Below are 23,245 nucleotides of genomic sequence, written 5' to 3' on the forward strand. Positions count from 1 at the left end.
AGTTTAGAAACAAAAAGAAAGATCAGTAGTTGGAAACTATAACCTTCATGATAGAAATGACGCCGGAGAGTTTTGAAAGACCAACAATCTATTCATTGGAAATACCTTTATTCAACAACCTAAACTGGGACTATACACCTGGACCTTGCACGATAGAATACACAGGAAACTAATTGACTATGTCTGTGGAAAGAGACAATAGAGAAGACCATCAGTTGGTCTTTAGCAAATTCAAGTTGAAGATGAAGAAAATTAAAACAAGCCCATGAGAACCAAAGTACACCCTTGAGTATGTACCACCTGAAATTATATACCATCTCGAGAATATATTCGATGCACTGAACACTAATGACCAAAGACAAGACAAGTTGTTGAATGACATCAAGGATACTACACATGAAGAAAGCAAAAGGCCATTAAAAAGACAGGAAAGAAAGAAAATACCAAAACTGGACATCAGAACAGATTCTAAAACTTGCTTTTGAACATAGAATAGCTAAAGCAAAGGGAAAAACTGAACAGATTTCAAAGAGAGCATCGGGAAGACAAAGTAAAGTGTTATAATGAAATGTGCAAAGACCTGAAGTTAGAAAACCAAAAGGGAAGAACACTCTGAGAATTTCTCCAGCAGAAAGAACTGAAGAAAAAATTCAAGCTTCGAGTTACAATATTGAAGGATGCTAATGGCAAAATTGGGCAAGAGCTTGACTGCTAACCAGCTGCTCATTTGAAACCCTATGGGGCAGTTCTACTCTGTCCTATACAGTCACTTTGAGTCGGAATTGACTCGACAGCAACAGATTTGGGTTTTTTTGTTGGTTTATGGGCAAAATACTAAAAAACACAGGAAACATCAAAAGAGGATCAAAGTAATACACAGAGTCACTGTACCAAAAAGAATTGGTCAACCTTCAATCATTTCAGGAAGTAGTATTTCATCAAGAACCTTCGGTATTGAGGGAGGATGTGTAATCTTCACTGAAAGCATTGGTGAAAAACAAAACTCCAGGAACTGTTGGAATACCAACTGTGATGATTCAACAAAAGAATGCAACTCTGGGATTGCTCACTCATCTACTCAAAGAAATTAGGAAGATGGCTTTCTGTCCAACTGACTGGAAAATATCCATATTCGTGCCCATCCCAAAGAAAGGTGATGCAACAGAATGCAGAAATTATCAAACAATATCATTAAAATTACATGAAAATAAAATTTTGCTGAAGATAATTCAAAAACAGTTGCAGCAGTGCATTGACAGGGAACTGCTGGTATTTTAAGCTTGATTTGGAAGAGGACATGGAACAAGGGATATCATTGCTGATGTCGGATGGATCTTGGGTGAATACAGAGAATACACAGAAAACCTGTGTTTTATTGACTGTGAAAAGGCATTCGACTGTGTGGATCATAACAAATTGTGGATAACATTGTAGAACCTGTACATAGACAAAGAGGCAGTCGTTTGAGCACGACAAAGGGATACTGTGTGGTTTACAATAAGGAAAGGTTTACATCAGGATTTTATCCTTCTACCATGCTTATTCAGTCCATATATTGAGCAAATGATTTGAGAAGCTGGACTATTTGAAGAACAGTGCTTCAGAATAGGAGGAAGACTCATGAACAACTATGATATGCAGATTACTCAATTTTGAGTGCTGAAAGCAAAGAGGACTTGAAGCACTTACTGAAGAAATCAAAGACTACAGCCTTCGGTATGGATTATACTTCAACATAAAGAAGACAAAAATCCTCACAACTGGATGAATAAGTAACATCACGATAAATGGAAAAAAATTGAAATTGTTAAGGATTTCATTCTACTTGGATCCACAAGCAATGCTCACGGAAGCGGCAGTCAAGAAATCGGTGGATGTATTGCATTGGGGCAAATCTCCTGCCAAAGACCTCTTTAGTGTGTTGAAATGCAAAGATGACACTTTGAGGACTGAGGTGCACCTGACCTAAGCTGTTATGTTTTCATTCAGCTCATATGCATGTGAATGCTGGACATTGAACGAGGAAGACCAAAGAGGAATTGATTATCTTTGAATTTTGGTGTTGGGGAAGAATATTGAATATATCATGAATTTCCAGAAGGATAAACACATTTGTCTTCGAAGAATCACAGCCAGAATATTCCTCAGAAGGGAAGATGGATAGACTTTGACTTACGTACTTGGGACATGTTATAAGGAGGGGCTAGTCTCTGGAGAAGAACATCATACTCGGCAAAGTAGAGGATTAGCAGAAAAGACCCTTAACATGATGAACTGACGTGTGGCTGCAAAAATTGGCTCAAACACAGCAACAATTGTGAGGATGACACAGGACTGGGTAGTATTTCTTCTCTTGTACATAGGGTCCTTATGAGTCAAAACCAACTCAATGGCACCTAACAACAACAACGACAAGCACAACAACAACCTATTCTAAATTGAAATCAGGCATGGATATTCCACTTAGTGAGCAGAACTCAGCCCCAACTGATGCAGATTTAGGACACCGCTCTCTGGAGCTGGAGTGCTGGAGTAGGGCAAACAGTGAAATGCATGGCTACTAACTGAAAGGTTGACGATCACACTCACTCAGAGGCCCCTGGGAGGAAAGGCCTGATGATTTGCATCCATGAAATTAGAGCCTTGAAAACCCTATCGAGTGTGATTCTACTTAACACTTAGGGTCACTATGATTTGAAATCAACTCATAATTGATTTTGTTTCTTTGGAGCCATGACCTGTGGAAGTGGATCCTGATCGTTGATTGAATTGCCTGGGCAGTCATGTGTGCCCTTGGTAAGTGTTCATTTCTTTTAATGAGACCAACTGAAATAAAATAACCATTCCAGGCTCTATGTTTCAGAGGCAGAGGATATAACTGCAGACCAAACTTATGACTTCTGCCAAAGATGTACCCTTTGTCTCCAAGTAGGGGAGGCCACATTGCATGGAATGTGCCCCACCAAGTCCCTGGCACGTTGACTACTTCAAAGATTTTGAACCTACTGCTCACTCTACCAATTAGCTTACTCTGACCATACTGATGTGGTCCTTGAAACTAATTTATGTCATGTGTTTGGCTTTCTGGACCAATCACAGTTTGATACTATGTGCTTTTGTGACAGAAACTATTCAATAATGAGTTGATGATCTGAACCTACTTCCTTCTTCTCCTTCTCATCTACTCATCTTATTAAGCCAAATTGTTATTGTCTGTTTTTTAAATGCAGTTGTCTCCACAAACGGATGACCACTAGGCTGCTGTGTAGGTAATGACCAAGATGAAAGGAATGGGGGATCACAGGGGTTAGATAGACCCATTTTGGAATTTAGGATTCATCTTTAACCATCTGGACATGATGCGTCAGTTTTTTGCCTACCAGCAATCTCAAATCAGTATGGTGGGCACACCCTCTTGGTTACAGCTTGACCAAAGGGGGACCTAGAGGGTTCACACTTAATTCTGATTGTTTTATGAAAATGCATTTGCCCCCCTTGCATCTGACACTTCTGAAAAAGCATGGGTGAGAGTAGGTGATGATTGGGGAAAAGAAAATGTAAAATCATATTTACCAAAATGGTACAAACTGATTTTATGAAAGTGAAGAAAGAAGAAAAAATATCTGTGGAAGGGAACCCCTCAAGTCCTCAGAGTTGCAATGGAGGGGACATTAATGATGCTTGTTTTTCAAAACTGCCCTTGGAGCATTTCACCAGAAGGATAATAATGTCTTAGTGATGCTCTCCCAAATAGTTGTATATGAAAGTAAACTGAGTGCTGAATCTGTCGTCTCCCATTGGAGAGCTGTGACCAAAATCAGCAAGGGCTGGCTACAGTTCCTATACCTTACAGGCAAAGCACCTCCTGATATTATATTCACCTTCAATCTCAGTCTTCCTTGGGGCAAGTGAATTGGTGCCTTGAACATGTAGGACAGATCAAACTGACCACCTTCAAATTGTCCTTCTGAACCAAGGACTGGATCCTATTATTCATACTGAACAGGGGAACCTAAGGCTTAACATTGTACTACGTGGTAGGAGGTGGTAGGTCCCACTGGAGCCGTGGACAGATGCTATGTGGGAAACCACTGGCAACGTGTGCCTTCTGGCTGATATATACCCCATTTGAGGGACCTTTACATTGGTTTCCAGGTATACCACATGTGCCTTAAAATTCTACTTCTTGTGTGAAACTTGTATGTTAATTTGCCTCCTTAAGTTTTAAGGAAACATCACATGTAAACCATGTAGCCCTCAAATGACCATGGAGTTCACTTCAAAACTAGGATATACTCAGTTGCTATGGGGAGCTTCCTGGAAGGAAAACTGATTTATACATACTATACATCCAGTTTTACCTATGATAGCAGCCATTCAATTAGAAAAGCTAGCTCAACATTTGTCAACGTCCCAGATTTTTCCTTGCAGGCCATGGTGGCATCTGTGCAGTCAGTGGTGTGTTATGCTAGGCCTGGATTAATGCCTTGGGCAAGGTGGAAAGGTTCATAAAGAAATGTAAGAAGAAAGCCACTTGGCTTTGTACAATAGGCCTTGATGGTTTATGGGATTTTTTCAGCTGGCTGGATCCTAGATCTGGGGGACATGGCTGAGATCTATACTAATTGTTGGTCTCATTTGTTTTGCTGCTTCATGTCCTGCTGATAATAGTGTTAATTATGTGTTGTGTAAGACAAAGGAAAGAATTTGGTCTTAGTCCTTGTCATTCAGATTAATCTGAATGGGAAATTGAATGGTACATAGATGGAAAATTTGGCAGAAGCCAGACCACCCAGAACCAAGAGGTGGAAGCTTTGCGAACAATGCCTCATGGATATTTTCCTATTTCTGCATGGGCAGGGTTTTCTGGGAAACCCCGGTGACGTAGCAGTTAAGTGCTACGGCTGCTAACCAAAAGGTCTACAGTCCATATCCACCAGGAGCTCCTTGGAAACTCTATGGGGCAGGTCTACTCTGTCCTGTAGGGTTGCTATGAGTCAGAGTCGACTCGATGGCAATGGGCTTAGGGCTTTCTGAGCAAAAAATTGTTGCAACTTGGGCTAAAAGATAATTGAATAGCAACCCTCAGAGAGATTAGAAACATCTTCTCCTTAGACATTTGTTTAAATTTCAGGGGTTGCAACCTAGGGAACCCACCCCGCTTAGGGTTTGTTTATATTCCAGGAAAAGGAGTGCTTCCCTCTCTACAGAAGAGAAGAGGTAAACTTCAAGATTCAAAATGCTGGAGACTTTCTCCTGTAGTACAAACTTTGTATGCTTAGGATAAATGTAGCCCTCACTACTGTCACCCCTCCAGGAATTGGGGCATGGAGAAATATACATGCTGCTCTGTGAGTATATAAATGATCTGATCCCTGATCCAGGCATTTCGTGTTCCTGTTATTGTGTGTGTACGTATGTGTGTGTATTTACATTATATACATATATATGGACACACAGATACTTGCTCACACATACAAACATGTATCTATCTGTGCATGTAGGGTAACACCTCAGACCCATCAGTTTCAGATTCAACAAGTTTAATAGAAGTCCAGTGGTAAGATTCAGAAAATCAGCAGTAAATGTTCAAAGTTCAACTATTTCCGCACTACACTTCTCCAACTGTGTGTAATTCTGTCAGGGCCATTTTGGCAAGGAGAGTTGGAATCATTATAGCCTAAGTATTGGGAACTCTTGATGCAGCCACATTTTAAAAGTATCCCAGTTAATCAACACAGAAACACATAAAGGGGGTTAATGCCTTCTAAATGACCATTAAATAAAATTTCTCATTTCAATTATGTATTTTAATAATATTTCTATATCCTCTTATTAAATGTTTGCCTTCGTCTATGCAAATCTTTCTGAATTGGGATCTCTACAGTATCATTTTTTTTTTTTTTTACAGTATCATCATAAACTTTATCATAAATTGTTGTTGAAAGGACCTTTGAAGTCATGATGCCATATAAAACAAAAAGACACAGTTCATTGATGACAGGACAATGAAAGATATAAACTATTTCAATGGAGTCTAGCTTTAACAAATTTTTTCATTTTTTAAAATTTAATTCTGACTTCTGTGCATTTATGTTAATTTTATATATGTTTTGTTTATAGGCAGATACCTTACAATTCTGTTTATCTTTGACTCTCATTGGAAAAGAAAAAGAAAAAAAAGGACAGTGAACAGCTTAGTAGTTGTCAGCAAGTGATACATAAACTTAGAGACATCAGATGACAACCATGGCAATTATGGAAAGGAAAGAGACCCCGGATAAATAAGGCATTACTGAAAAAGAAGAACAAAGTGGGAGGCCTTACTTTACCTGATTTTAGAACTTATTATACTGCCATAGTAGTCAAACAGCCTGGTACTGATACAACAGATACATGGACCATTGGAACAGAGTTGAGAATCCAGACATAAATCCATCCACATATGAGTAGCTGATATTTGACAAAGGCCCCAAAGCAGTTAAATGGGGAAAAGACAGTCTTTTCAACAAATGGTGCTGGCATTACTGGGTATCCATCTGCAAAAAAATGAAACAAGACCCATAAATTATGCCATGCACAAAAACTAACTCAAAATGGATCAAAGACCTCAATATAAAATCTAAAACGGTAAAGATCATGGAAGAAAAAATAGGGGCAACGTTAGAAGCCCTAATACATGGCATAAACACTATATAAAACAGTATAAAGAATGCAGAAGAAAGACTAGATAAATAGGAGCTCCTAAAAATCAAACACCTATGCTCATCCAAAGACTTCACCAAAAGAGTGAAAAGACTACCTGCCGACTGGGAAAAAGTTTTTAGCTATGACATTTCCAGTCAGCGCCTGATATCTCAAATCTACATGATACTGCAAAAACTCAACTGCAAAAAGACAAATAAGCCAATTAAAAAATGAGCAAAAGATATGAACAGACACTTCAGTAAAGAAGACATTCAGGTAGCTAACAGATATATGAGGAAATGTTCACGATTATTAGCCATTAGAGAAATGCAGATCAAAACTACAATGAGATTTCATCTCACTCCAACAAGGCTGGCATTAATCCAAAAACAAAATAATAAATGTTGGAGAGGCTGTGGAGAGACTGGGACACTTCTACACTCTTGGTGGGAATGTAAAATGGCACAACCATTTTGGAAAACAATTTGGCACTTCCTTAAAAAGCTAGAAATAGAACTACCATACGATCCAGCAATACCACTCTTTGGAATATATCTTAGAGAAATAAGAGCCTTTGCACAAACAGATACATGCACTCCCATGTTTATTGCAGCACTGTTTACAATAGCAAAAAGATGGAAGCAACCAAGGTGCCCATCAATGGATGAATGGATGAATAAATTATGGTATATTCACACAATGGAATACTACGCATCAATACAGAACAATGAGGAATCTGTGAAACATTTCATAACATGGAGGAACCTGGAATACATTATGGTGAGTGAAATTAGTCAGTTGCAAAATGACAAATATTGTATAAGACCACCATTATAAGAACTTCAGAAATAGTTTAAACTGAAAAGAAAACATTCTTTTATGCTTACGAGAGGGGAGAGAGAGGGAGGGTGAGAGAAGGGCATTCACTAATTAGATAGTAGATAAGAACTACTTTAGGTGAAGGGAAAGACAGCACACAATACAGGAGAGGTCAGCACAACTGCACTAAACCAAAAGCAAAGAAGTTTCCTGAATAAACTGAATGCCTTGAAGGCCAGTGTAGCAGGGGCAGGGGTTTGGGACCATGGTTTCAGCGAACATCTAAGTCAATTGTCATAATAAAATCTATTAAGAAAACATTCTGCATCCCACTTGGAAGAGTGGCATCTGGGTCTTAAAATGCTAGCAAGCAGCCATCTATAAGATGCATCAGTTGGTCTGAACCCACCTGGATCAAAGGAGAATGAAGAACACCAAGGAAACAAGGTGATTACGAGCCCAAGAGACAGAAAGGGCCACATAAACCAGAGACTACATCATCCTGAGACCAGAAGAACTAGATGGTGCCTGGCTACAACCGATGACTGCTCTGACAGGGAACACAGCATAGAACCCCCGAGAGAGTAGGAGAGCAGTGAGATGCTGACCCCAAATTCTCATAAGACCAGACTTAACGGTCTGACTGAGACTGGAAGGACCCCGGTGGTCATAGCTCCATACCTTCTATTGGCCCAGGACAGGAACCATTCCCAAAGCCAAATCTTCAGACACGGATTGGACTGGACAATGGGTTGGAGAGGGATACTGGCGAGGAGTGACCTTCTTGGATCAAGTGGACACTTAAGACTATGTTGGCATCTCCTCCCTGGAGGGGATATGAGAGGGTAGAGGGGGTTAGAAGCTGGTGAAATGGACATGAAAAGAGAGAGTGGAGCGAGAGAGCGGGCTGTCTCATTGGGGGAGAGTAATTGGGAGTGTGTAGCAAGTTGTATATGGGTTTTTGTGTGAGAGATTACTTGATTTGTAAACTTTCACTTAAAGCACAATAATAATAATAATGAAAGTCTATTATTCAATCTCCGGCATTGTTTCTATCACCAAGGCCACATTTTCCAACTACTAATCCTTCTTCATTTCCAACTTTTGCATTCTAATCGCCATTAATTATCAATGCATCTTGATTGCATGTTCGATCAATTTCAGACTGCAGCAGGTGAAAAAAATCTTCTATTTCTTCATCTTTGACCCTAGTGGTTGGTGTCCAAATTTGAATAATAGTCGTATTAACTGGTCTTCATTGTAGGCATATGGACATTATCCTGTCACTGCCAGCATTGTACTTCAGGATAGATCTTGAAACATTCTTTTTGACAATGAAGGCAACACCATTTCTCTTCGAGTTGTCACCCCAGCATAGTGGACTATATGATTGTCCGATTCAAAATGGCCAATACCAGTCCATTTCAGATCACTAATGCCTAGGATATTGATGTTTATGTGTTCCATTTCATTTTTGATGATTTCCAATTTTCCTAGATTTATACGTCGTACATTTCAGATTCCGATTATTAATGGATGTTTGCAGCTGTTTCTTCTCATTTTAAGTCATGGCACATCAGCGAATGAAGGTCCCGAAAGCTTTACTCCATCCATGTCATTAAGGTCGACTCTACTTTGCAGAGACAGCTCTTCCCCAGTCAGTTTTTGAGTGCCTTCCAACCTGGGGGCTCATCTTCCAGCACTATATCAGACAATGTTCTGCTGTTATTCGTAAGGATTTCACTGGCTAATGCTTTTTAGAAGCAGACTGCTGGGTCCTTCTTCCTAGTCTATCTTAGTCTGGAAGCTCAGCTGAAACCCGTCCTCCATGGGTGACCCTGCTGGTATCTGAATACCGGTGGCATAGCACAGTTAATAAGGTAACCACAAAATCATTGTGCAATTCTGATATTTTTTGTGGAATTATATATATTTTTAGTATTGAGACAATATTTGCTCTAGCCTCAAGCTCCAACAGAGCAAAGTTCTAAAATCTTAATAACTATTCATTCTATTTCCATCACAAGTATTTCAGTTGGTCTTATTGTGGTGGCTTGCATGTTGCTGTGATGCTAAAAACTATGCCACTGGTATCTCAAATACCAGTAGGGTCACCAGGGTGGAGAGGTTTTGGCAAAGACTCCAGACTAACACAGACTAGGAAGAAGGACCTGGCAGTGTACTGTTGTAAAAATTAGGCAGTTAAAATCTTGTGAATAGCAGTGGATCATTGTCTGATATAGTGCCGGAAAATGAGTCCCTTACGTTAGAGGGCACTGAAAGTACCACTAGGGAGGAGCTGCCTTTTCAAAGTTGACCTTAATGACATTGATGGAGTCAAGTTTAGGACCTTCAGTTTCTGATGTGGCACTACTCAAAATGAGAAAAACAGTTGAAAACATCCATTAATTATTGGAACATGGAATATACAAAGCATGACTCTAAGAAAATTGGAAGTCATCAAAAATGAAACGGAACACATAAAGATCAATATCCTAGGTATTCATGGGCTGACGTGGATTGGTTCTGGCCATTTTGAATCAGACAACTATATGGTCTACTATGCTAGGAATGACAACTTGAAGAGGAATGGCATTGTATATAGCACCAAAAAAAAAAAGAAAAATCAAGATCTTCCCTGAAGTATAACACTGTCAGTGAAAGGATAATATCCCTATGCCTACAAGGAAGACCAGTTAATAAGACTATTATTGAAATTTAAACACCAACCACTAACGACAAAGGTGAAGAAATAGAAAATTTTTACAAATTCTGCTATCTGAAATTGGTCAAACATGCAATCAAGATGTATTGAAATTACTGGTGATTGGAATGCAATTCAGAGTTGGAAAATATGGTCTTGGTGATAGAAACAACTCTGCAGATCACATAATAGAATTTTGCAAGACCAATGATTTTTTTTATTGGAAATTTTTTCCAACAAGGTAAACATCAACTCTACACACGAACTTTACCAGATGGAAAATACAGACATTATTTGGGGGAAGAGATGATGGAGAAGCTCAATATCATCAGTCAGAACAAGGCCAGGACCAACTGAAGAACAGAACATCAATTGCCCATATGCAAGTTCAAGATGAAGCTGAAGAAAATTAAAACAAGTTCTTGAGAACCAAAATACAACCTTGAATACATTCTACCTGAATTTGGGGACCATCTCCACAATAGATTTGACACATGGAACACTAATGACTGAGAACCAGAGGAATTGTTAGTTGACATCAAAGACATCATACATGAAGTAAAGTATGTAAAGACAGGAAGAAAAGAAAAGACCAAAATTGGTGTCGGAAGATACTCTGAAACTTGCTCTTATGCATCGAGTAGCTAAAATGAAAGGAAGAAATGATAAAGTACAAGAGCTGAAGAGAAGATTTTAAAAGGTGGCTCAAGAAGACCAAATATTATAATAAAATGGGCAAAGACCTGGAGTCAGAAAACCAAAAGGGAAAGAACATGCTTGGCATTTATCAAGCTGATAGAACTGAAGAAATAATTCAAGCCTCGAGTTGCAATAGTGAAGCATTCTACGGGCAAAACACTCAACCATGCAGGAAGCATGAAAAGAAGATGGAATGAATACACAGTCTACTTTCAATCATTTCAGGAGGTAGCATAGGATCAATAACCAGTGGTACTAAGTGAGGAGACCCAAACTGCCCTGAAAGCCTTAGTGAAAAACAATTGACGGAACACCAATTGAGATGTTTCAACAAACTGATTTAGCACTGGAGGTGCTCACTCATGTATATCAAGAAGTTTGGAAGACAGCTACCTGGCCAACTGACTGGAAAAGATCCATACTTGTGCCCATTCTAAAGAAAGGTGATCCAACAGAATGTGGAAAATATGGAACAATATCATTAATATCACTTTCAATTAAAATTTTGTTGAAGATCTTTCAAAAGCTATTGCAGCAGTACACAGACAGGGAACTGCCAGAAATTAAAGCCAGATTTAGAAGAGGACATGGAACAAGGAATATCACTGCTGATGCAGATGAATCTTGGCTGAAAACAGAGAATACTAGAAAGATGTTTACCTCTGTTTTACTGACGATGCAAAGAGATTTGACTGTGTGGATCACAACAAACTATGGATAATATTGCGAAGAACAGGAATTCCAGAAAACTTAATTGTGTTCACGAGGACCTGTACATAGACCAAGAGGCAGTCATTTGAACAGAATAAGGGGATACTGTGCAGTCTACAGTCAGGAAATGTGTGTGTCGAGGTTTTATCCTTTCACGATACTTATTTGATCTGTATGCTGAGTGAATAACCTAAGAAGCTGGACTATATGAGGAAGAAAATGGCATTAGGACTGTTGAAAGACCATTAACAACCTGCATTATGCACATGACACAACTTTGCTTGCTAAAAGAGAAGAGGACTTGAAGCACTTACTGATGAAGATCAAAGGCTACAGCCTTTATTATGAATTACACCTCAACATAAAGAATACAAAAATCCTCACAATTGGACTAATAACATCATGATAAATGGAGAAAATATTGAAGTTGCCAAGGATTTTATTTTACTTGGATACACAATCAACACCCACGGAAGCAGCAGTCAAGAAATCAAAGGACGTATTTCTTTGGGTAAATTTGCTGCAAAAATCCTCTTGGAAGTGTTGAAAACCAAACACGTCATTTTGTGGGATGAGATGTACCTGACCCAAGCCATGGTATTTTCAGTCACCTCATATGCATGTGCGAGCTGGAAAGTGAATAAGGAAAATTGGAGAAGACTTGATGCCTTTGAATTATGGTGTCGGCAAGGAATATGGAATATACCACGGACTGCCAGAAGAAGGAACAAGTCTGTGTCGGAAGAAATGCAGCCAGAGTGCTCCTTGGAAGCGGACATGGTGAGACTTAGTCTCATGTACTTTGGACACGCTATCAGGAAGGCCCAGTCCATAAAGAAGGTCAGCATGCTTGGTAAGGTAGTAGGTCAGCATAAAAGAGGAAGACCTCAACGAGGACAAGATTCATTGACATAGTGGCTGCAAAAATGGGCTCAAACATAGCAATGATGTTAGGATGATGCAGGGCCAGGCAGTGTTTTGTTCTGTCCTACATAGGGCGGCTATGAGTTGGAACCAATTTGATGGCACCTAACAAGAACATCATTAACTCTATTTGAATACTTTGAAAAGTTTACTACTTTGTTGGTTTATTTTGGAAAAAAAAGCAAATAAACCAAAAAAACTCTCTTTCTTTCCTGAAATCCCATTTTTTAAAAAGTGGCCAGCTTTGCATTCTAATTATTTGTGAAATTTTGGAATTTCCCTTTGGCTGTCCTCACGTTGAGGAAATGTATTGTCAATTACATGTGTTTGCATCCTTCACTGGGTCTCACACAGACTACTCAACCCAAGAGTTGTGCACTAAGTGACTGGATTGAGTAAACTCATATTTTTGAAGATGAATTTCTCAAATTTTACTTCTCTGTTTTCTATAGGGTCACCCCGAAGAAGAACCATGTATGCACCAAAGTGCTCTATCACAATAAAAAAAAATTAAGAGGATTAATATGTTTCTCTGTAATTATTATCATCGACCTAAAAATAAGTAAATATTATTGGCAGATGGCTCTGTTTCAGACAAGAAGAAATAATTATTAAAAATATTAACCTATTAGACTGCTAACTATCAAATGACCTACACTATACTCTTTGGTTTATCTGTAAGTTTTGAAAATAATATTTTTCCTTGCATTCATAATGTAGCATACTCTCATTCAGCAGAATCTAAAATGACTAATATCTTAAATCACAACTTCCATAATGATTTATTTCAGAACGCACATATATCATCATTCTCTTCACATTTAGACAGAGACAATTCTACTACTTGGGTTGACATTTAATTTTTGTCACTTTCTGGCTTCAAACTGCCATTAAACTATTCAGTAATAGACAGATGTGGTCTATGGATGTCAGTCATGTAACACTACAAGTTTATTTCACATGTAGCCTGCTTCTTTCCCTTACTTTAAAGGGTATGTTGGTTTATTTCTGTGCGTTTTCATTCATTAAAATATTGTAGACCAAAGTAAATCACCACTATATTCCAGTTTTTGACATCATTACCATATATAAGCCAATAGATTTAGACTTATACATTTTTCAAAGTATAGAAAGCTTGAGCTCACTGATCCAAAACCATTTACAGTGTTTTGATTCCATTTTGGAATAGTTACGTTGGTACTGACACTTAGAATTTAGTGCAGTGGGCTAGTTGTAAATCTAGCATAAACTCTGTCTGTATGGTGGTGTTCAGCCTCAGATTTATTTGTCTGTCTAGTGAAGCCAAAAAAAAATACATATATGAAGGACAACTTAATAAATTTATTAATACATGTCAATTGACTCTATAGCCATCACGATCTTGCTGCCAATTACGCACCTTTAAAAGAAGAGAAAGGAGAGGGCATATAGGCATGTAGATTTGAGAATGAAGAAACTGGAACAATTCCTCACAGGCTTCAAGTGGTAGGTGAATGTGGAAAACTTGGGGAGGGAAATAAGGTTATCAGAAAGAATATGGCTGTACAAGGGCTAACTACCTAAAATAAATAAATAAATAAATAAAAGGTAGTCCAGAAAAAGCATCTTTCCGGAGTTTTACTCCCAGGGAAAAACACTAATTCCAGAGAAGAAATTGTGTCACACAGGAACACCCAGGGTAATTGAGGGGAGACTTTCAGATAACCAACATGGAGAGACCTAAATTACTTATATTCCATCTTGAAATTATCAAATGTTCTTGGCTTTTCAAGATAGTAATTATTATAGCATTGGGGAAATATGCTGCAGAAGACCATTTTAAAGTGCTAAAAACACAAAAATTGTCACTTTGGAAAAGTTGGACAATAAATAAGGAAGACTGAAGAAGATTTGACTCTTTTGAATTATGGTGTTGGTGAAGAATATTGAATATTACCATGGACTGCCAGAAGAACGAACAAACCTGTTGTGCAAGAAGTACAGCCAGAATATTCCTTGGAATCAGAGATGACTTCTTTTCACTTAATTTTTGGCATGTTATCAGGAGGGACGAGTCCCTGGAGAAGGACATCACACTTAGTAAAATACAAAACAAGCCCAAACCAGTTGCCCTCGAGTTGATTCCAACTCATAGCAACTCTATAGGACAGAGTAGAATTGTCCCATAGAGTCTCCAAGGAGCAGTTGGTGGATTCTAACTGCCCACTTTTGGTTAGCAGCCAAGCTCTCAACCAATGTGCCACCAGGGAGCCTGGTAAAGTAGAGGGTCAGTGAAAAAGAGGAAGAATTTCAATGAGATGGATTGACACAGTGACTGCAACACTGGGCTCAAACATAGCAATGATTGCGAGGATGGCACAGGACTGGGCAGCATTTAGTTCTGTTATATATACACAGGGTCACTATGAGCTAGAGCCAACCTGAAGACACCTAACAACAAGTCATGTATAGAAGCTACATTTTGAGTTCTTTCCATTTGACAGTTATATATTTCTATGATGTTTATACAAATTTGGGTGAATCCTGTAATTAAAACAAAAATAAGATTTAAAAACAAATAATTCTGATAATAGAATCTTAGTCATAAATATTACAAAGTGACTGAAGTCCGTAGTTAGCTCCATCATAGATCTGGGTTCCACAGACGGTCTGGGTTAGAATCACGAGTGAGATTAAAAAAAAAAAAAATCATATTTAGTGTGGTATGTATTACCAAAGGGAGGTCACTTTTGAGTCCAACAAAAATCACATGATAGACAAAGTGGAATTAAGTTAATCAAAACAACATGATAGCAGTCAATAAAAAATCACCAATAATTAAGATCATTTAGGCTCTCCTTGTATTATGATACAATGAAGATCAATCTTTGGGGAATAATGACTGAGTACGTGAGGATGGCTTCTAGAGTGATGTTGAGAATCGACTTCTTGATCTAGGCAGTGGATATCTGCTTGTTTTCACTTTGTAAAACTTCCTTAGCATGTATACTTATGACATGTGTGGTTTTCTTTGTGTATAACTATATTTTCACGTGGTATATCTCTTTCCGTGGATGTGTCTATTGCTATTCTGCTGATTTGATAAGACACCACTCATATGAAATTAGGTTTAGGACCTAACTTACTCTATTATGAGCTCACTAACTTAAGAAAACTTCTATTTCCAAACAGGTTCATATTTACAAGTATAAGGGTTAGGACTTCAATAAAACTTTTTTGGGGGGACACAAATCAATCCGTAAAAAGATAATTAATAATATATCAAAGATTTTGTGTTCTTATGTTATAATGACCACCATAATTCATAAATTTTAGACATACATTTTAAGGTTATCCAAATATCTTGTTCCTCTTTAATGATTTTCCAACCAATTTTAGCAGTTATTACTCTGATGTTCTAATGATGATTACTATCAGGTTTTAATTATATTCATTGTGGTCTGAGAAAAGATATAATATACATAATATCAGTTATATGACATTTATTTAACTGCTTTGTGGTCAAGTACATTTTATAATTTTTTTTTCAGTATCTCATTATCTTGAAAATAATTTATATTATTTGTTTTTTGAGCATAGGTTTTACACACCATTAGGCTGGCTTTACTAAATTTTTTTTAATCTAATCTCCTAAATTGCAATTTCATTTTTCTCCTAGATCTATCAGTTTCTTGGCCAGATGCATTAAAACCCCTCTAATCTGTTTGAATTAGTAAATTCTTGCCGTTATATTCGTCAATTATCACACCCTAAAATTAAAAGACATTTTTATTGTATCTAAATTAATTCAAAGTTGTTACAGATATAATGTCTCTCTTTAGTCCATTTAATATTTGTCACCTAATATTTTAACAATATTAATATTATCATAACTGGCTTTTATTTTGGTGATACATTTTCCATAATACCATATAGCATTTTTTTTTTTAACCTTTGGTGTTATTTTTAAGTAATAAGATATATGCAAGTTATTTAAAAAAAAATTTCTATTATAGGCTTCTTGGCCCTTTAATAGCTAAATCGAATCTACTGATAACATTGTGATTTCCAATGTTACAGGTTGTGGGGTGGTGGGATAAATCTTCCAGCTTGATTGCCTGCTACCTCATAATGTAGAGCTCAGGAAAAGCTAATCTTGGTTTTGACCATCTTTGGGCTCAGAGAAAATTTTATTTCATGTCAAGAAATAAAGATTCACACAAAAGTTATCCAGGTAAATTTGATATAAACTGTACATAAATAATTAACACACACATATGCATTTTGCTTTTATTAAAAAAAAAAAAAACCTATCACAGATATATGCATATTTCACTGAAAAACAAATTTCAAGGGATAATTAACTTAAAAGATCCATGGTGAATATTTCAAAATGTTCTCACGTTGGATAGGCCTCTGTCAAATTATTGTAAGTTATTTCTATATTCTTTGATAGATTTATAACACAACTTGGGGGTTAGTGTGTGTATGTTTCCACTATAAGAGTAAGCAAAAACAATAAATGGTGTGCAAGTGCTTATTAGTATGTAATTTTATTGTTTTAATTTTAAATTAATTAGCTAGAATAAATATTTTTCCTAAAAATATTTTTGTATGTACTCTGAATTTTTTTATATGCATATTTATATTAAAAGGAATATCAGAAATTTCAACAATGGAAGATTGTTAGCATATTAACGTGTCCCTCTTCGATGGCATGGGGTTGTTTTTTATTTCTTCAGTCTCATAAATATGTTTTAATTAATGTGGTACAGTCTTAGCTATGATATAAACCAAAAAACCAAACCTGTTGCCGTAGAGTCAATTCCAACTCCTATGAACCCTATTGGACAGACTAGAATTGCCCCATGGTGTTTCCATGGCTATAATCTGAATTGAAAAAGGAGCCCTGATGGCATTGCAGTTCAAATCCACCAGCTGCTCCTTGGAAACCCTATGGAGCAGTTCTACTCTGTACTGTAGGGTCACTATGAGTCAGAACTGACTCGATGGCGCCTAACGACAACAAATCTGAATTAGGGGAGATTTCAGAACTAAAATTAGGCACTCCATTCTGAAAGTAACTGAGAATTTCACTTCCGCTCTCCTGATAAACATTGGGCTCCTGTTAAGGTTTTACCTTTTGAAAAACAAAGCTCAGAGTCTGTCATGTCAAGTATGTTCCCTCAGCAGGCCTTAGAGAAGGCCTCACTGATATGTTAAATGAAGTTACAGCTGTAAATAAACTTGTTTTTACCTATCTCCAAGGAATTTCCCCAGCAGATGCATGGACTTCCTCTCCTTTTCCCTTAGCTGAACACAAACAGAGTGTACACTCCAAAAAACTTAGATTTAAAACTGATCTAATCTTGACACTTTCCTTACTAATGGTCAGTTTTGTATGCAAAGACTCCAATTAAGTTGGCTCAGCTTCAAATACATCATTAAACCTCCATGTTGAAAATGTTTAATACTTTTCATTTTAGGAAATACTGCCTTAGTTAAATCATATCAAAAATAAGAGATTTGTGCTAGACTAGAAATTGCTGTGAAGAAGGTTTGTAGTTAATTGCCTCTTGTAGATCTTTAACCCTTCCTCTGAATCTGTTTGATGTGAAACTGTTTCTTGTGTTTACTCTGCCTTTTAAATATTTCTTTGTTTTGCCTATAAGGCAGAACACACTATGGCAATTGACTTGAATGCCCTGTGTTCTACAGTGGAATAATCCCTTCAACAATATTTTTGTTTTACTATCAGTTAGAATGTTGATCCAGTGACTCCACTAAGACAATATTTATCTGCTGTTATGCATCGTGGTATCAGATTACATTATATATTATTTGTAATTACAATATGATGAAGTGACAAATGTGTGAAGCACTGTATATTTATCTGTTCTGTAATTGTAAAAGTGATTGAAAGAATTGAGTTCTGGAAAACCTGAAATTTTGTTTACAATTACTTCTGTCATACAGTATGAATGAAACCACAACTCATATAACTCTAATTATCTGTTTTACTAAAATAATTGACTAGTGCATTCCAGAAAGCACACAAAATCAAATTGTTGAACCTTTCAGCCGTTCTCCCTCCAAGCACACACATTGCACAAAATTTTCTCATATGTCATAAAACGGAAATTGCAGTGTCTCCAAAATTTCTTCAGTGTCATAAAAGATAAAGAAAGAATGGAATAAGTGGAGCAATTGACAAATGATTTCATAGGACAAAGTATATCTCCCTCAGGGAATAATTTTAAACAAATACAATATAATGTTCAAAACAGATGTTCTCATGGGATGGAAACAAGTAGGATATGTATGAAAACTGTACATAAAAAAAGGAGAGAACTGATAGTTCACATTGCATTTATTTGACTTGAAATTTCCAGTTTTGGGGTTATTCATGATCCAAAAAATCCCTCTGCTGTTGAGTGGATTCTGACTCAAAGCGCTACAGGACACAGTAGAACTGCCCCCTAGGGTTTCCAACGAATGCCTGGTAGATTCGAACTGCCAACCTTTGGGTTAGTAGCTGAACTCTTAACCACTACACCACCAGAGTTTCCTCATTCATGACAGAGTCATTAAAATAAAAGGAAAATTTCATTCAAACTGTAATAAAAACATTGAAATTGAATTTGGATACCCCCTGTTTGGAATTCTGTATTTTCACTTATGAACTGGTTAACATGGAACACACCCAGGCATCCCTGTAAACTTAAGTACTCTCACTACTTAGAGTAATAAAACCTACTGTATTAAGAGTAAAGATGAAAATATATAAAACAGCTAAAACATCATCTCGTAATCATTATTATCAATAATTAATAGTCACATATTAGTATGATTATGGAATGTGATATTGATATCACAGAACGACAGGTTAGTAGCCATTACTACCAGCTGTCCTACAAAGTTCCTTTATTGGTATTTCACAATGCCTGTAAACTGTTTTTTTTTCAGATTACATCTGAATTATAAGTGTCATTATGGTTATTACTCCATAGATAGCAACTGTCTTTGAAATAGGTTTAAATTTATATAAACCCAGGGTATATAATGCAACTTGCATTTTTTAAATAAAAAGTTTTAAAAATAGCTGAATCGTTGCTGTCTTTAATTTATTAGAGTATATTATGTCACATTGTAAGAAGTTTTAAGTTGGGAAAATTTGGATTTTTATTGGTGATATTTGCTCTTATTTATTTCTAATGTATTTTCAAGTAATATATATACATATATGGTTTCCCATTGAGTGGGGAACTATTCATTATTTTAATGAATTTTATAAAACAAGTGATATTCACTCATAAGAAGGTTTATTTGGGATTAAATATCAAGAAAGAAGTCTCTAACTTTGTTATAAATTGTACATAATGCGAACAGAAAATTGTGACTATAGGTGAGATTCTCGATATTGATTACAATTGTAATTTTTATATTATTATTTAGTGTAAAGGCAATACTAATTTATAAATATGCTACTTTTAAAAATAGCTGCCTGGATATTTTATTATTGACTATATCAATGAGAGGTGTTTATTATTAAATGTTACTTTCATTTTTTTAATCCATACGATGAGCTTTTTAATATCCACCTGACCGATAAATTAAATCCGAATGGAAATATATTTTTAAAACATAAAACTTTTCTTACTTTTTCAGATTATCTGTCAGTAGCTCATGATTTTTAAAGGTTTTTTTCCTATAATTCAGACTTCTAAGCCTCAACTCAAAAAATGCCTGGTCATACATGATCAATTTGAAAAAATATATACCTAGGTCTTATTCCAAAATTACTTTGAAGTAACAAAGCATGCCACTTTCTATGCACCTATTCATGTGTCTTATTCCTAAATAGGTAATCAGATGCTTTTATTTCACCTTAGGGTAGGGTAAAATTCTGAAAACAAATGTCATTTTGATGATTTTCATTAAACTGAAAAATGGCATGTTAAAACAAGTTTATGTAAAATTATGGAACACTTCATCATGTTTACTTATATATACTTTAAATTTGTATTAAGTGACAACTACTGTTTTGATGACATTGAATTTGGTATTGCTTCAAAGTTAAAAGAAATAATTTGTTACTGAAGTACAAAATTGAATCTTTCAAAGACTCATGTGTGATTATTATTTCATTGAAAGTAAAACTCATGTGTTCTGGACACAATGTCTCATTATACATTTATTTTCTCCTTTAAGTTCGTTTAATTTTTAAACCAAGATATTTTAATATTAAAATTACTTAAAAAAACTTCAGGTTTATGTTTGGTTAAATGTAATAGTACATTTCAAAGACTTATTTAAAAGATTCAAATTATATTGTGAAAATTACTTTGAGGAAGGCAGATTTGGGATGGAATGGATTTATTTTAGCATAACTCAAATGCCTCTTTTAGCAAAATGAAAATGGCTACATTAATCGCGGTCATTTTAATTTTAAACTAATTTCAAATGTAAAGAAAATGGTTCAATTGAGAGTACATATGATTCACTTTTCTGGGTTACTAATGGAAATAAACACTAGAATCCATTATTGTCAATATTCAGTGTCTCTATAATGTGAAAATATAAGGAGTTGGAATTTTCCATTGCCATAGTTGTCAGAATAGAGAACTCTCAGGTATCAAACAAAAGGTGGTAATTGGACAACATAATGACAGATAATAATCTATAAGAAAAAGTGCTAAATAATGCACATTTGCAGAGAAAAATAAACGACTAGCAAAGTGATGGCATCTAAATTACTGTCGTTTTAGGAAAAATACATTTCACAGTTTTTGTTATTATGAATAATGCAATAAAAATGTACAGGGAACAATGAAAATATCAAATCATTAAAGATCTTTTTTAAAGTAAGAAATAAAACAGTTTAATGTTATATGTCAACATGTAAAACGACATTTCTTTTTTTAGGATAATTAAATTTTATTACCGAAAATTTTAAAGAAATAAAAAATAGATGCATGACATAAATCTCATGATTATTTATCTTTAAATAAAAATAAAAAAAAAAAAAAACAGAAGAGTATCACCGATGCATAACAAATCTGGTGCTTTGTTTTCCCATTTCTAAAATATAAATATCAAGTGAGATTGGGCAAAAATTTATGTGCGATAAGTGAGAAAAAATATTCATTTTATAAAACACACTTCAGTCAAATAATTCTGTTTTCTCTCAGGTTAATTAATGTTTTCATATCTTCTTAACACTTTATGACTGAATACTTCAAGCGTGCTGAATTATGGAAGAGTATCAAAACACCTCTTAAATGACTTTATCTGATTTCTGAGCCCTAAGAACTTGCATTAAAACAGAAAGTGATCTTTTGACATGAGAAATGATGAAGTGGCTAAACGCCAAGGAATTAGGCTTTGCAGACAATAAAAGAAACTTAAAGAAGAAAGTGCTGCCAATTAGAAACATAAAAACTTGATTGTAAAATTTAAACGTAATTCCCAATTGAACTGATGCCAAATATTATGGAAATGACAACTCCCATTTTGTTCATGCAACAAACTTGATTTTTCTATTCCCAAAAGTAAGTCTTCTTTACCTTTTGCTGATTTCTAATATATTCGTTGTATTAATGCCATTTAAAAATTCTAACATTTATATCAGACAGTTTACCTAGGGTGGAAAATGCCTGATGTTTCCAGTTTTGACGATGGTGTGTCGGTGCCCTTAGATGCAAAACCCACCGTTTTGTCTTTGTTAATCCTTTCTGTTGTATGATATTATCTACTGGTAATATCAATTTCTGCTCTTGTTGTTTTTTCTTTTTTTTTTAATTTCTTAGTATTTACCTTGCTTTCAAATCTGCCAGGCGCTCCTCGGAAACTCTATGGGGCAGTTCTACTCTGTCCTGTAGAGTCGCTATGAATCGGAATGGACTCTATGGCAGTGGGTTTGGTTTTATTGGTTTTTCTTTTTCTAACTTCTCGAGATAGGTGTTGCCTTGTAAATAAGGATGAAGGGTTAGACAGCAAACATGACAGGCACGATGGAAACTTCTTCACTGAGGGAAGTATCACAGAGACTTATCAGTACCACCTATTTGGTCCCTCGTCACCCATCCACTTAGCAGGAAAAAAAAAAAAAATCCCAGAAATCTGGCAGAGCTGGACATCAGACTTCAGGGGGGCAAATTCAACCTTAAGCTGAGGAACTTTTTGTGTGCCTGACTTAAGAGCCAAATGAAAAATGCTTTTACCTTTTGTGTAAGGTATAGGCATGTTTGAGGAAATTTTCTTAGGGATTTTCACAGGTTTCTATCCAATTAAGAAATCAATCATTCTTAGTAGAGGCCAACTTTATGATAAAATGCTTCCTGGCATTGTCTCTCTTGTTCTGTTCTTTTCTCAGTCCCGTGCTCACTCCTGCTCCCCAGATCACACTCCTCAATAAGATACTTACACCTGAATTTTTTCCTTAGGCTCTGTTTACTGCCTTGGCTATGTTAGAGAAACGTGTTTAACCTTCACAAATATATACAAGAAACATGATATAAGAAAGGACAAATCAATCTTACTTATAAACATATAAACAAAAGCCCTAGAGAAAGTATTAGCACACCAAATTCAATTTTACAGACAAGGGATAATCTAGAAAAGAATTTTATGTACAAAAGATAATTGATCAAGTTGTATTTGTACTGGAGATTTAATTTGGAATCTATGTTGGAAAAATTTTCAATATAATATTTTTAATGT

Source organism: Loxodonta africana, chromosome 5 (genome assembly GCF_030014295.1).
Source record: "Loxodonta africana isolate mLoxAfr1 chromosome 5, mLoxAfr1.hap2, whole genome shotgun sequence".
In the NCBI taxonomy this organism is placed as follows: domain Eukaryota; kingdom Metazoa; phylum Chordata; class Mammalia; order Proboscidea; family Elephantidae; genus Loxodonta; species Loxodonta africana.